The sequence below is a fragment of the Xiphophorus hellerii genome, chromosome 24 (genome assembly GCF_003331165.1).
Source record: "Xiphophorus hellerii strain 12219 chromosome 24, Xiphophorus_hellerii-4.1, whole genome shotgun sequence".
Classification (NCBI taxonomy): Eukaryota; Metazoa; Chordata; class Actinopteri; order Cyprinodontiformes; family Poeciliidae; genus Xiphophorus; species Xiphophorus hellerii.
This window is the reverse complement of record NC_045695.1, coordinates 1,434,031-1,447,492: the sequence shown is the minus strand read 5'-3', so window position 1 is coordinate 1,447,492 and position 13,462 is coordinate 1,434,031. Positions and strand designations below refer to the sequence as shown.

The 13,462-nt window shown below is 37.5% G+C and overlaps 1 long non-coding RNA gene across 1 annotated transcript in view; it reads left to right on the top strand.

Moving 5' to 3' along the window:
• Window positions 1-2,663: 2,663 nt before the first annotated feature.
• The window catches only part of LOC116715826 (uncharacterized), a 30,988-nt gene continuing 20,189 nt past the window's right edge, over window positions 2,664-13,462 (top strand). The window contains exons 1-2 of the long non-coding RNA XR_004338264.1: window positions 2,664-2,709; window positions 5,030-5,032. This is a non-coding gene — a long non-coding RNA (uncharacterized LOC116715826). The remainder of the gene's footprint in view (window positions 2,710-5,029; window positions 5,033-13,462) is intronic.

Sequence of the window (13,462 nt, the reverse complement as noted above, 5' to 3'; positions counted from 1 at the left end):
TGACCTTCAAGTGCAGCAGAGCTGTTGCTTCTGAGGCGTTTGTGTCAGGCTGACGGTTAGAAGGGCTTTGAATCTGCAGCAGATCAAAAATTGAGCATCAGCTTCTTCAGAAATATATTTTTGCAAAGCTTCTGTGGTAACCATATCTCACAGAAAGTAGAATATCATTATAATTCAATATTTTTTGATATTCATTCCAGGAAGTGAAACTCATTCATTACACCAAAAGTGAAATATTTCAAGCCTTTATTTCTTGTAATTTTGATGATTATGGATTAGCCGAAATTCAGTGTCTCAGAAAATTTTAATACTAGATCCACAAAAAATATTTTAGACAGAAGGGTTAGGCTTCTGAGAAATAAGTTCACTTCTATTTATATGTACTTTGTTGGGAGTTTTTTTCATGAATTATATCATTAATGCAATGTGTCATGGAGTTTACCAGGCTGGAATCCCTCATTGCTTTGACAGCTGCCTCACACTGGTATCTCATCTTCTTGACAATACTCCATAGATCCTGTAAATAACAAGACATTTTCCCATATTATAAATGAAATAATCTGACAGTGAAACTAGTACTTTTGTAAAATCAATATTAAAGTATGTATGGACTTAAAATAAGCTCCTGTATCTTACTGAAAGGTTACTTGTAAGTTAGTTCTGTCTCATTTCGAGTGTTCTAATATATTTGTGCTAAAACTAGATCAAAAAAAAATACTTAGTAAGATTTGGTGTTTTTGCAGTGTAATCTGTGGGGCTAAACTGATGACAGATTAAAATAAAAATGCACTGAAAAATAAAATTGACTAAAATAAACCAAAAAAAGGAAACCAAAAACAATTGTGTTGAATGTATATGAACACACATTCATTTATCCTTTAGGTTGGCCTGTGCCTCTAGTCCAGGGGTCTCAAACTCCAGGCCTTGAGGGCCGCAGTCCTGCAGTTTTTAGATGTGCCACAGGTACAAAACACTGGAATGAAATGGGTTAATTACCTCCTCCTTGTGTAGATCAGTTTTCCAGAGCCTTAATGACCTAATTATTCTGTTCAGGTGTGGTGCAGCAGAGGCACATCTAAAAGTTGCAGGACTGCGGCCCTCGAGGACTGGAGTTTGAGACCCCTGATCTAGTCCAATGACTACTGGAGAAAATCAGAAACAATGGATCATTTCAATAGAGGCAGCCGCCAGTAGTCACAGATCCACAGCTGAAAAGGAGATTTTGTTGACAAATCAGTTATTAATTATGCATTTTAGACAATCGACCCTTGAATTAAAAGTTTTGAGAAGTAAGCCTTTGTTTAAATTAAAGCAGTTGGTGGTCACAGTTTGCAGTAAAACATTCAAAAGTCTATAAAATATTGACTTGGGGTGATTGAATACAAATACAAGCCACCATTTTTAGAGTTTTATCTGTAAAAATGTAGAAAACCATTTATTATTCTGCACTTTGTTCTTGTTTAATTCATCAAAGCATAAGGTTGCATGATAATATATAATAATAAAGTTCAAAGTTTATGGGGATTGACAATTAGTTTTTGGTAAGTTTTCAGAAAAAAACATCATTCACAATGACAGACAGCTTTCAAAATCAGCTATAATGTTTTCTGTTGCTCGTATTTTTATTTCTAATTAATTTCACCTCTTTTGTAACCTTGACAAGCATGAAAAATGTTTTGTTAGCCACATTTTGCAAGATGTAGAGTAGAAAAAATTAATCTCTGTAAAATTTGATGACTGTAAGCATGAAGTCCAGGTTGGATTTCCTGTCAGATCCTGAGTGAAGGGAGACAAAGAGACAAGGACAGCAGCAGCAGCAGTAGCACGATAAACACCAGGCTGCGTGATTCAGTCCTGTAACAATGCCAAAAAGAGTTTGCAAGCAGCACAATAATGTAATCAGCAAATGATAACAGCTGGTGAGGTGTTCCTGTCATGAATGCTGAAGCTCCTGCATCACCCAGATTCAGTTATTAAAGGAAAGCTCCCGGCCCCAGCAGTCATTATCAGCTGCCTCACTTCTCTCAAATAAACAGGTCTTGTCCTTGGTGAGTGTCGACAGATAAAGGTGATGGTTCGTTTCCTGTTGTGGCATGAAAACAAAATTTGACTTCATAAATAAGAGAAAGAAAAACATTGATCTGCTGTTTTCTGATATAAGCATACATGCCTTGTTAGATATGTTGCCAAGATTATTTAAGGTCCCATATATATATATACAGTATATGGATATATGTATATATATGCAAAATACCAAAAATAATGAGATAATTTCTTACAAATATGAAGATTACTATACCAAAACAATGGAACGACATAATCCACAATAACAAATATGACAAAAGGCACATTTGTATTTTAAGGCAACACCTCAGAGACACTGCTTTCTGGTGTGACATATTGCTTACATTTAAAGACATTTTTCTAGATGCCTTAAGGAGCCATGTTCATCTGTTCAAAAATATGCAAATATAAAGTATTCAAACCAAAAGGAGGTGCAAACTATAGTTGTAGACAACACACAAATGCATTTGTGGCTTTTTGGGGGATTTTAATCCTGTTTCTGCTAGACTTACAAATGTCTAGTATTTTGTCAGCTGCTTTACCAGAACAACATTTTGGATTTATCTAATGAAAATATCACAGTTGGTTTGTGATGGTGAATAAAAACCACAAGGAGCCAGAGTCAAGCAAAAACAGGAATCCAGAGTAAAAAGCCAGCAGGGTTGCATGGGGAAGAAACGGGGAAACTGAGAATGAGATGTTTGTACAGGGGAGGTTGATTACTGAACAAGGACCAGGTGGCTGATTAGAAACGGGTTGCAGGTGTGAGAGGAGAGAGAAAGTTACTATGAACAGTGCCAACGCCCTGTTGAAATCCTTACTTCTCCAATTATATTAACTGGAACGATGCCTCACAGGGTGAACAGGTTTTGAATAGTTGGCCGGTTGCTCTTCTGTTTCATCAGCAACAACAGAGAAGAGGTTATAAACATTGAGGCAAGCAGGTAAGGCAAAGCAGAGAGGTGTATTCTGGGTTCCTGTATATAAAGAAAAGACAAGCAATTGTTAGATTTTAGGGTTTATGTTATAGGTTGTTATTTTTCAATTTAAATCTTTAAATATGAACAACTTTAAGTTACTTATTGGAATGCATCAGTGACAAATCCTTGCACTCGACACGATGGACTCACGCTAACAAGGAAGCGTTTATTGAGGTGTCATGGAAATGTTTAGATCCACTACAGTCAGAGCTCAGCTCCCTCTCCAGGATTAATGACTGCAGCTTGTGAGCAGACAAACACAACCTGCCAAGAGAGCACCACACATCTCGCTGCAGCGAAACAACATGGTGACGGCGTGACGGGCGGCTGGAGCTTTAGGCCATTATAATGATGCAGGAAAACTGAATGAAAAATGAAAATAACCTTCTACCATCTTCTCTTGCATCAAGGCTGACATTGTTCCCATAATGAAATAATCTGCAGAAGCAGCTCGCCAGACAGCACTGCCACACACTGAACAGGAGGTGGAACGTTTTCTCCCGATCAGGCCGGTCTCCTTACGACGTGCTGAAGAAGCATTCCCGTCGGAAATCCACTTCATGAGAATAACAAACATCCTCCTCGCTATCCTCCAGTATTCACTCGAATTTGCATGCTTGTGTCTGATGCTGCCAAGACTCACTCTCTGTGCAATGCTAATCAATTCCTGCAGTGGCTGGATAAGACCACTGCACCCTCCCTTTGATTAGAGCCAACACTAATATGAATGACTCATTTGCAATGTAAAACATCATCAATTAGTAATCCAGCACGGAGGGTGCATGGAAACCTCCGCTTCACCTAAAAAAATAGTAATAAATAAAAACCTGTTTCACAAAATGGGGCCTGTTATGTCTAACAGGATTACATTCTGCTGCTAAAGCTACAGTGGATTGTGACGCTGTAGGGAAATCTGATTCAGTTCAACACATTTCACAGAAAAATCTTTCACTGTCCTGTCACACTTTATTGAGGTCACTATAATTGCGCTCAATGCACATTATTCCTAACATCATTTTACCTTCTTTTTTAGTCCAAATATGCCACAAAATGGCAGACACTGCCATGGATTCTGGATCAGTTTCAGTCTCCCGTTTTGTCTTTTCTGCTCTCCTCTAAGTGGAGCAATCAGAGGAGCTGGAGAAAAAGATTAGGAAGTAATTCGAAATACAGGGATTGCAGACCTCATTTGGGGGGACACTGTATCTCTTATCCTCTGTTTGCAGATGAGAAAAGAGCTTTTTTGCTTTTTGACCCTTGCTGTGGCACTTAGCAAAAGAAAAACACAGCTTGTCTTCTTGAGAGCGTGCAAAGTTTAATTATTGTTTAGGACATGAAAAGGATGATGGTGTCTACGGATCAAAAGGAAAAAAGATTCACATCTCTAAGCTCCAGGACTTCAGTGGAACTGCTTTTTGTGGAAGAAGTGGCATCAGCCCTGATTTAAATCCTTTGCAAATTTTGTGACTTTTTGTCACATTCCAGTTGCAGACTTCATTGTATTTTATTGGGATTTCATGTGGTGAAAAAACACAAAAACCTGTATAAATGTATCAATTAAAGCTGCAGTATGTAGCTTTTATAAAAAATGTTTTTTGTTAAAACTGTCACATCATGACAGTATATATGATCTCCACCACCTCTTTGTGCTGCTATTGCTGTCTGCAAATAAGAAGTAATGTCTTTGCGCTGCCAATCATCTCATGTACACGCTGCTCAATGTGCTAACAGCTGACTACATAACATTCCAGGAAGACAGTTTATCCACTGTCATTGGTAGCCATGGTAAGTAACCTTAGCATTCGTGGCAGGCTGTGTTATGGTGAACCAGCTGCAGGCAAGCAGAGAGCAAGAAGGCGTGTGTGAGCGCTGCATACACTAGAATGATTGACATCACTGAAATCCTCCTAGCTCTGATTGGTCATTTCTGCCTGAGTGGTATATCACAGATTATCTGTTTTATGTTATACCAGTGGTGGCCAAAGTGGGTCCTTGAGGGCCGGCATCTTGCATGTTTTAGTCTCTCCCTGGTTTAACACACCTGGATCCAATGATGGATCATTAGAAGCCTAAGAAGAACATTGACATGCTGGAAATGTTATTACCAGCAGAGAGAGAACTAAAGTGTGCTGGATGCCGGCCCTCCAGAACTTACTCTGGGCACCCCTGTATTATACTGTCATGAGATAATGAAAATTTTAACCAAACTTTGCATTCATTTTGTTTGGGTAAATTTAACAAATCCTTTTGAGCAAAGAGAATCTAATGTCAACAGTTCAGAAAACTCAAAATAAACTAGAAACAATTTACATAACACTTTGGGTACATTTCAGTAGTAATTATTTATACCATTTTCACACAATAAGAGATCAGACCAACATTTATTTAATTAACCACATGCTCTACAAATAAACAAAGGGTAAAAAATTATACATACCCAATTTCAAGTAGCTTCAACTGTGAAACATTTTAGTTAGCAAAGTGGTTGTAAAGATGCATATCTCTTGACAGGTTGTTATTCCAGCAGGTCTGCACAATCTGTGGATATCAAATCAAATTCTTATCTTAAACCATCATCAGTGATGTTGGTAATATTTCCCCTTTTATCAGTAATTTAACATGATTATGAATATTTCTTAATTCCCATCTAAAGAATGTTTTGGCTTTTTGTTAACATGAATAAATGCAATGGAATTAAATCCTGGACTTTTATAAATATTTCAGTGTGATATTATGTTACACAGAAAAAATGACTTTGATTCAAGGTTTCCAACACATCCTCTTCATGTGTGCCTTCATATGTGGCCAGCATATATTTTAGGTTATTAATCCTTGTTTTTTCCCATTCAGTAGCCATAACGCCTCCCACAACCTGAAACAGACATTAACATGGTGTCTGCTAACAAGCAGAGAGAAGAAGTGATCATATTAAACGCCCTCACCCTGTTTGCAGAGATGATCCCTCAGCCATGGATGCTCCAAAACCTTCACAGAGGTATTGAGGATGCTGACATGGTAGGATCTATGGCACGTTGCCATATTGCTGCAGCACAATGATGTGGGGGTTTAAAAGCTTATTCAAATCAAGACAGCTCTACTTATCTCCTCCGATTAAAGTGCAGTTAAATGTGATTGGTGCCGTTTCAGATATTTGCATTTTAAAAGCCGGAAACAGGAGCAGGAAGAGTTGCACTTAAAGGTTTGAATAAATGCAAACATGCTTCTAGTTTCTTTGGTTCATGAACAACATGGCTGACCTACTGAAATTGAAAAGGAAGGAAACATTTTCATCTTGTTCCCCATTTATCTGCTAGTAATGAATCTATCCTTGAGGTGTTTCTAACCATATCTAAGTTTATTTATTGTGACCGGAACTATGCTTTGTAATTATCTGCAACATATTCCAGTTTTTCTCCTACATGTTCCCATGACATTAAAACAAACTTCTTAACTTTGTTCATGTAATAAGTCATTAAAAAACCTGCTGCGCCGTCATTCAACTATCACTTCCTGTCGTCTTCTTCATCTTTTCTGCCAGTAGTAACATTCACTTGTTGATGACATGACTCATGATGGAAAAAAGTGTTTCCATTGTAGTTTTGCGAAATACATTAACTTCAATACAGCCAAAAAACCTTCTCATCCTACAAACACTTTATTTTTTGTAATTTGTTTTTATATTTTTTTAATTTCAATTTTTTTTATTTGTTTGTTTCTGGTTTGCTAATTTATTTTTTTAATTCCAATTTGTGCAATTTTAAGGTCAATGAAAATGCAGCTATTGATAATTTTGGTTTGCAAAATTGCATCTGAGCAAAATAAACGCAGTTAACTTCAAGTTCATAGAGTGTAAACTCTGACAGTATTCTGGAATAAGATGTCTGCCCATCTATCTTGCAGCAGATGTTTGGTATAAATGAGTTCAATAAAGTCATGAACCAATGCTGTATAAAGATAAATGGATCAAAAGTCTCTACAGTGTATCAAAGACTGATAAAACCTACATAAAGCAAGGCTATCCTGATACATGTCCCTTGTGGGGTGAGCTTATATTTTCACTCACAGCTAAACCTTTTCTTACTGCACCTATCAACCTAACTGATTTTTGTTATTATTAAAATAAAATCATCTGTGGCCCCATTCAACAATCCAGGTGTTTGTTCATGTATAATCCCGACGAAGCAAGAGGGAAAGAATTAAAAGACTGGTGCAATGGGACTCATCCCTGCAATCAGAGCTAATGAGGCATTTTGACGTGGAAAGCAGTAAAACATGCCACTACACCATCAATGTGTTTGCTGACTCTTGCTATTAACACTAATTTGCACAAAGAAAAATGATACTTTGAAAATAATTTAGATCTTAGGTTTTAATTGTTTATTAAGGGTGATTCTTTTTTACTTAATTTGCAAACTTTACAAATCAGCCATTTTCTGCTTATTAAATTATTCCTGCCACATTCAATTAGCATTAATCATCTTGCTGCTGGATTTGACTGTAGCTGCATATTTGGGTGAACTGAAGAGATTTCTCACAGGAATAAGTTTATTTCAAAATCAACAAACGTTTCATGAATTTGGGTCTATGTCAGGAGTGAACTTTATCCAAATCAAGATCAGAAACAGAAGCTTGCATCATGTCAGGACTCGTTGGGCCTCATTTAAACGTACTATTGCACATCACAGCTTATTACATGAGCTCTGCCGCCCCTCCTTAGCTCATCTAGATTTCACTGCATGTGCACTTCCTGACACATTGCAATTAATTAATCCTTTTGTTCATTAAAGGCATGACTTTTAGAAGGCCATCATGTTTTATTTTAGCTTTAATTACGTTTTGCTTTGGCAGGATTCTATTTCCAAGATGCATTGAAGGCAGAAGCAGCCTGATGTCCAATTAGAGAAAGCTCTCAGAGTTTATCCATCCTGCAGAGAAGAGTGGACTGAAACATTTGGTCCGGCTTTCATAGTGTGTTAAAAATCTGACAGTACAAATCTAAGATCCATTTTACATGTCATGTAATGGGATTTGCATCCCTTTGTGCTGTTCTACTGGGTCAATTGATTTGTCAGTTTTACACCAACAATGATCTCATAATGCATGGGTCTTAAAGGATGTTTGATCTGTCTGCAGTCTGCCCTGTAGAGCGCTTACCCAGACACATTAGAGAAAAAGATAAAAACAGATGTTATGTTCAATGTGATTGACTAAATGACTAATTCAATTCTCTGCATATATGGATTTACATGTGTTAATGAGTTATTTCTTCGTAATCGCAGCCTGAATGATTAGCAAAGGTTAAATACAATCAAAAGGCCAAAAGGAAATGATTACTGTTGAATTTGGGATTTGATTCACATAAAAAGTGCAACATATGACATAAAAGCTGATACACTACAGCCTGTAAGAGGCTACTTAGCAACAGGGATGAAGTGGTTAGCAGTGGTTACCATGGTGAGCCTAATGTTAAGTAGCATTACTGTTCTACAAGAAATCACCATTAATACCATATTTAGTGACAATTAGCTGTTAAAATGACGGTTTTAAAGCAAATCATTTGCTTCACCACAGATGAAGGCAGTGGAGCCTGAGCTGGGATATTTCAACCAGCAAACAAAAATCAACTAAAACCACATATTTACATACAATGCATTTAAAAGTCATGCTGTCTGACATTAAATCAGTCTGTTTCTTTGCAGGTCAGGAACAGTTATGGCAATCCTAAGAATTTAGTCAGTGATGGTAGAATGTTCCAATACATGTTCACTTTTTGAATTGCACTTTTTCTATATACCTTTTTTCCCAAAAACTGCTATCACACATTGCAAAACAGCTGGCCTCATTCTCAGGCTATGATCATAAACAGGATATGATCATTTCTAATATGAACCCAAATTCAAAAATTCATATAAAATCCACAGTTTATTTTCAGTTTTCTGTTTTTATGTGGGCCACCATTAACTTTAAACAGTATTTTGAGGCAGTGTGTGTTTTAGAGGTAGAGCAGGGACCCCATATGGAGGCAGTGGTTTCAAATCCCAACCCGGGAACCTTTGCTGCATGTCTTTCCCTCTTTTCTTTTTGCCATTTCCTGTCTAATCTACTATAACTAAAGACCACTAGTGCCAAAAACCTTTTGAAAAAGTAAGCCAACTTTTCTTTACAGGGTTTCCCCCAGTGCATTAAAAGCATGGCGAGCTGCCAGGCTTTACTGCCGTCCCACCAGGCTATGCGGGGCTTCTTTATTCATTTTAAATAGGGTTTTTTATTCACCAGTAACAGTGATGGTAAAGACAGGTTTTAGAGTTGATGCAATGAACTGGGCGTCACAGCACCTGATTATTTCCCTCTTTGAATTTTTGTAACTCATTGTGTGTGGCACCTTTCACTCAAAATGGTCGATTTGGAGGATTTGGTGGATTTGGAGGATTCTCTGGCAGAGCAGGTTCACCTGTACCTGCATTTATAGAATCCCACTATGAAGGTAATGTTTCCAACGAATACGGCACCAAAGCTTGCTTGGCTTTGAAAGCGCGACTATAAAGGTTGAGATATAGTTACACTTTTAAGGTTTGCATTGGGCCAGTAGAAAGACTGATGTGAGCGCATGCATCTGTATGAACAAAGAATAATGTGTGACGTGCAATTAAATCTCACACACACTCAAAACGTCCCCTTGGCTCTGTCTGCGCTTATAACTTGATAATATGTATGCAAATTAACCACATCACAAGTCAGTCACAGACTGGTCTTTTTCATTCTTTTAAATGTGACCAGGCCCAAAATTGTATGTACTGTATGCAGATTACAGACTTTGCAGAATCCAGAAGTGGGCTCCAAGTATATCCAAGAATAATTGATTAGTATTTGCAGAAATGTTAAACAATTAGATTTTAATTCATCTATGCTGAAACAATCAAATCCAATTTAAAAGTATTATTCTCAATAAATAAATGTTAACGCTAGAGCCCCATGATCTCTGTTGAAGTGTAAGTACTTTTGCGAACAGCATTACATAGCTTTCTTGTTTAAGTATTGTCAATCATGTCTTCCAAGAATATAATTTTACCTAGTCATTTTTTTAAGTTCCTGGTGGCAACCTTGCTTTATTTGCTGTGATAAGAAGCAGCAGAAAAAAACAGCCAGGAGGCTTTTTGAGTCTCAAGTCTGAGAACCTAAATCCATAAAAATGGCCCAAGGTTTCCACCGCATGTTGGTATCCAACTGAGTCCATTCTTACCAGAACTGCCTTTCATTGCAGTTATGCCTGCAGGCCTCTACTAGGTTCATTCAGCCCAGATATATTACTTAGAAGATATCATGTTGAATGATTTTGAAAGGTTTTTACTAGTGTGAGTATATGCATTTCAACATATATTTTATTATTATGAATGTAAAGTTTTTTTCTTGGTATGTGATTATGTCTGTACGAGGATTCTGTTCTGATTATTTCTGACTTGAATTTTCAATATTTTAAGAAAACAGAGAACTGTAACTCATGAGCCCTGAACACTGCAAAGAAACACTCAGCCTTACAAGCAGCCAGCAGTTCAAATGTCTTCTACCATGCTTCTGTCATTTTAACATGAAAAATCTCAGTGTGCCATTTGTCGCTGTGTAATTTTATTCTCCCCTGGGGAGCATACAGCTCTGCTGCCACACTGCTTTATGCCCTCATTAACAGAACTCAGACTAGCTGCAAGCAATGAAACTGCTCAGGTGCTTTCATCAGCAGGAGGGTTCTTCACTTCACTGGGTAACTTTTAAATATTTGTGCAGTCATTAAGCGCTGATGAACTTTCAGAAAGATCTCAGCTCAACATCTGTGGTTCTGCCAAGTGGAGACCCAGCAGCCAATTTTTTAGAAGTCCCAGTGCAGCTGAAGGAATCAAGCAAAACTCTGCTGTAGCAACATTAAAATGTTTATCTGAATCGACCCAAAACAGACAGCAGAGCTGAATTTTCAGTGAGAGTCAAATTGCGCAAATTGGAATTACAATGAATTTGCTCAATAGAAACACAGCAAATTTTGGAAACCTCATATTTTTTGATAAAAAGGTATTGCACTCAGATGAGGTGATTTTTTTTCACATTACACAGATCATGTGATCAACAATTGGAGGTTATTACTGGCAGAAAAAACCAAAGATGACAGGAAGTGTTAGAAGGATGATGGTTTTATAATGACTCATCGCTTGAACAAACTTATTAATGTGTGATTTTGGTTGCGTTTTTTATTTAGGTTGTCTTTCTATTGACATTAGTAATATTAAGTTTTGCACACGTTTGTAATAGAAACTCCAGAAAGCAACAGAAAGATTCCACAGTGGCAGAGCAGACGCAAAGAAAACATTTTGTCCTCAATCAAGTAAAAATTCTGATATACTCACAGTGAAAGCTGAGCAACTCAAAAACACACTTAATTTAACACCTTGAAATTGAGCCTCTGTCTCTTTAAAACCTCCTGCTCCTTCTGAAACTCCACCTCCAGGAAGCAATTACAACATGGCTCCTCTATTAGTCCTTTAATAAGATTTGTACCAAAGTTTCACTGAACAGTAGCTTATATAACGAGCTCAGCAGATTTGCATTTCCACAGTTTGCTAATTGGGGCTGGCTAGTCTGAAGGAGCTGAGTAGGGATGCAGGAGGGGACGGGTGTTCTGTGAGGAGGAAGCTGAATGGTTGATTAAAGAATATGGGAGATTAAAGAATTTCACAAACATGCATGAAATAATTAAACAAACTCTTTAGGTATGATTTTGATGAGGGAATAACATAACATATACATAAAACTCACAACTAAAACTTGTTTTATATATGTGTACAGTACTGAAGGGTTTTTGAAAGCTTTATTTTTTTCTGTTTCGGAAGGAATGTCCCATAAACATGAAATCACATTCCATGAATACAAAAATAGAAATATTTTCTTTGGCAAACCTTCCAAGGCCAACAAGCATCTTGTGTCAAAGGCCTCCCTCAATAGATCAGCACATACCTGGTGCTGTTATTGATTTATTTTAAATTTCGTGCACATGAAAAAATTCCACTTTGAATCTTGAGTTTATCATCAAACAGCTTATTTGCTGCTTAAGTATTCCATCTGGGAAGGATTAGCCTTGCAGGCAGCAGTCACTCTCTCCCTGTGAATATCATAACCCAAGCTTTGGAGCTCTGCATTGTGGAAGATCATCATATGTATGTTAGTGCTTCATAGTTTTTCATTGCAGTGAAACAAAAGCAAATTGCAGGTTTCTTGTGTTAAATAAATGATGCTGTTACATTGTTCCCTTTCATCTTGGGTTATTGTGTGTTACAAGCAGCCTGGAGTTATCTTGGCTTTGTCTGGTCAGGATCTGTCCTGCTACTATCTGGTGAAAGTAAAACGTTTTCCAGTGTCTAACGTCTGACCCCTTTAACATGAAGTTGTAACATTTAGATCTTTCAGGCTCTGAGAACATGAATAGGTGGTCCCAACAACAAGTTTGTAGAAACACAATAGAAGTCATGTTGCGATGTAAATGTTTACAGGTGCTTTTCCACTACACCGCCTCTCACCGGTCTGGTCCCGGACAGATAATTTTTCGGATTAGCAAATCTGGTGCGACTGTCTGAGTATTCTCAGATTTTCGTATCTACTTCAGGGGTAGAGCTAGCAGGACTGAACCAGGTACGGCACCAAAACCATTTGACTGACAGTTGACCTCATTCATTAATTGGCTCGTGATTTACATCACTGAAAATTGCAAACTACATTTAGCATTTAGCTGTGGACCACAGACTGCTTATAGAGAGCTGCTCAGTTGGGAAGAGCAATGAGTTTAATCTCAATCAGCTCCAGGAACACGCGTTAAGTTATGAAGCAAAGTGATTGTGATTCAGCAGCGCTGATAGCAGCTCATCGCTTTAAACGGACAGTAACTAGGAGAGGGAAACGGTGCAGCTGGTCAGCTTTCTGAAGCAGCTGCAGTTTTGCACCGAACTGCATCATATTAGCTTGAGATGTGAATTTTATTTTTCCTTTGGATTTGAAAAAATATATAAAGTTCAGGCATGGCTAATGGTTTACATCTTTTTACTGCATTCTCTAGATCCAAAAGGTTGCACATTTTAAAAAATAAAGTGTAATGTAATTATATTTATGTGTATATTGAAATATTCATCTGATCAGAGCCTTTATCATTATGTTTGGACCAGCAAAGAATTTATGCAAGGCAAAATGAAATAACTGGGTTGGAGTTCATCAGACCACATTTGGCTTTTCAGAGCTTTAAACATCTACAGGCTGACACTTTGTCCATTCTTTACAAACTAACGTTTTCTGGTTGTTTTGGCCTTTAACTGGGCCACCTGAACTCATGAGTATCCTTTGGTTGTGACTATTTTTTATGTCTTAAATTGAGACAGAAAACATTCCTT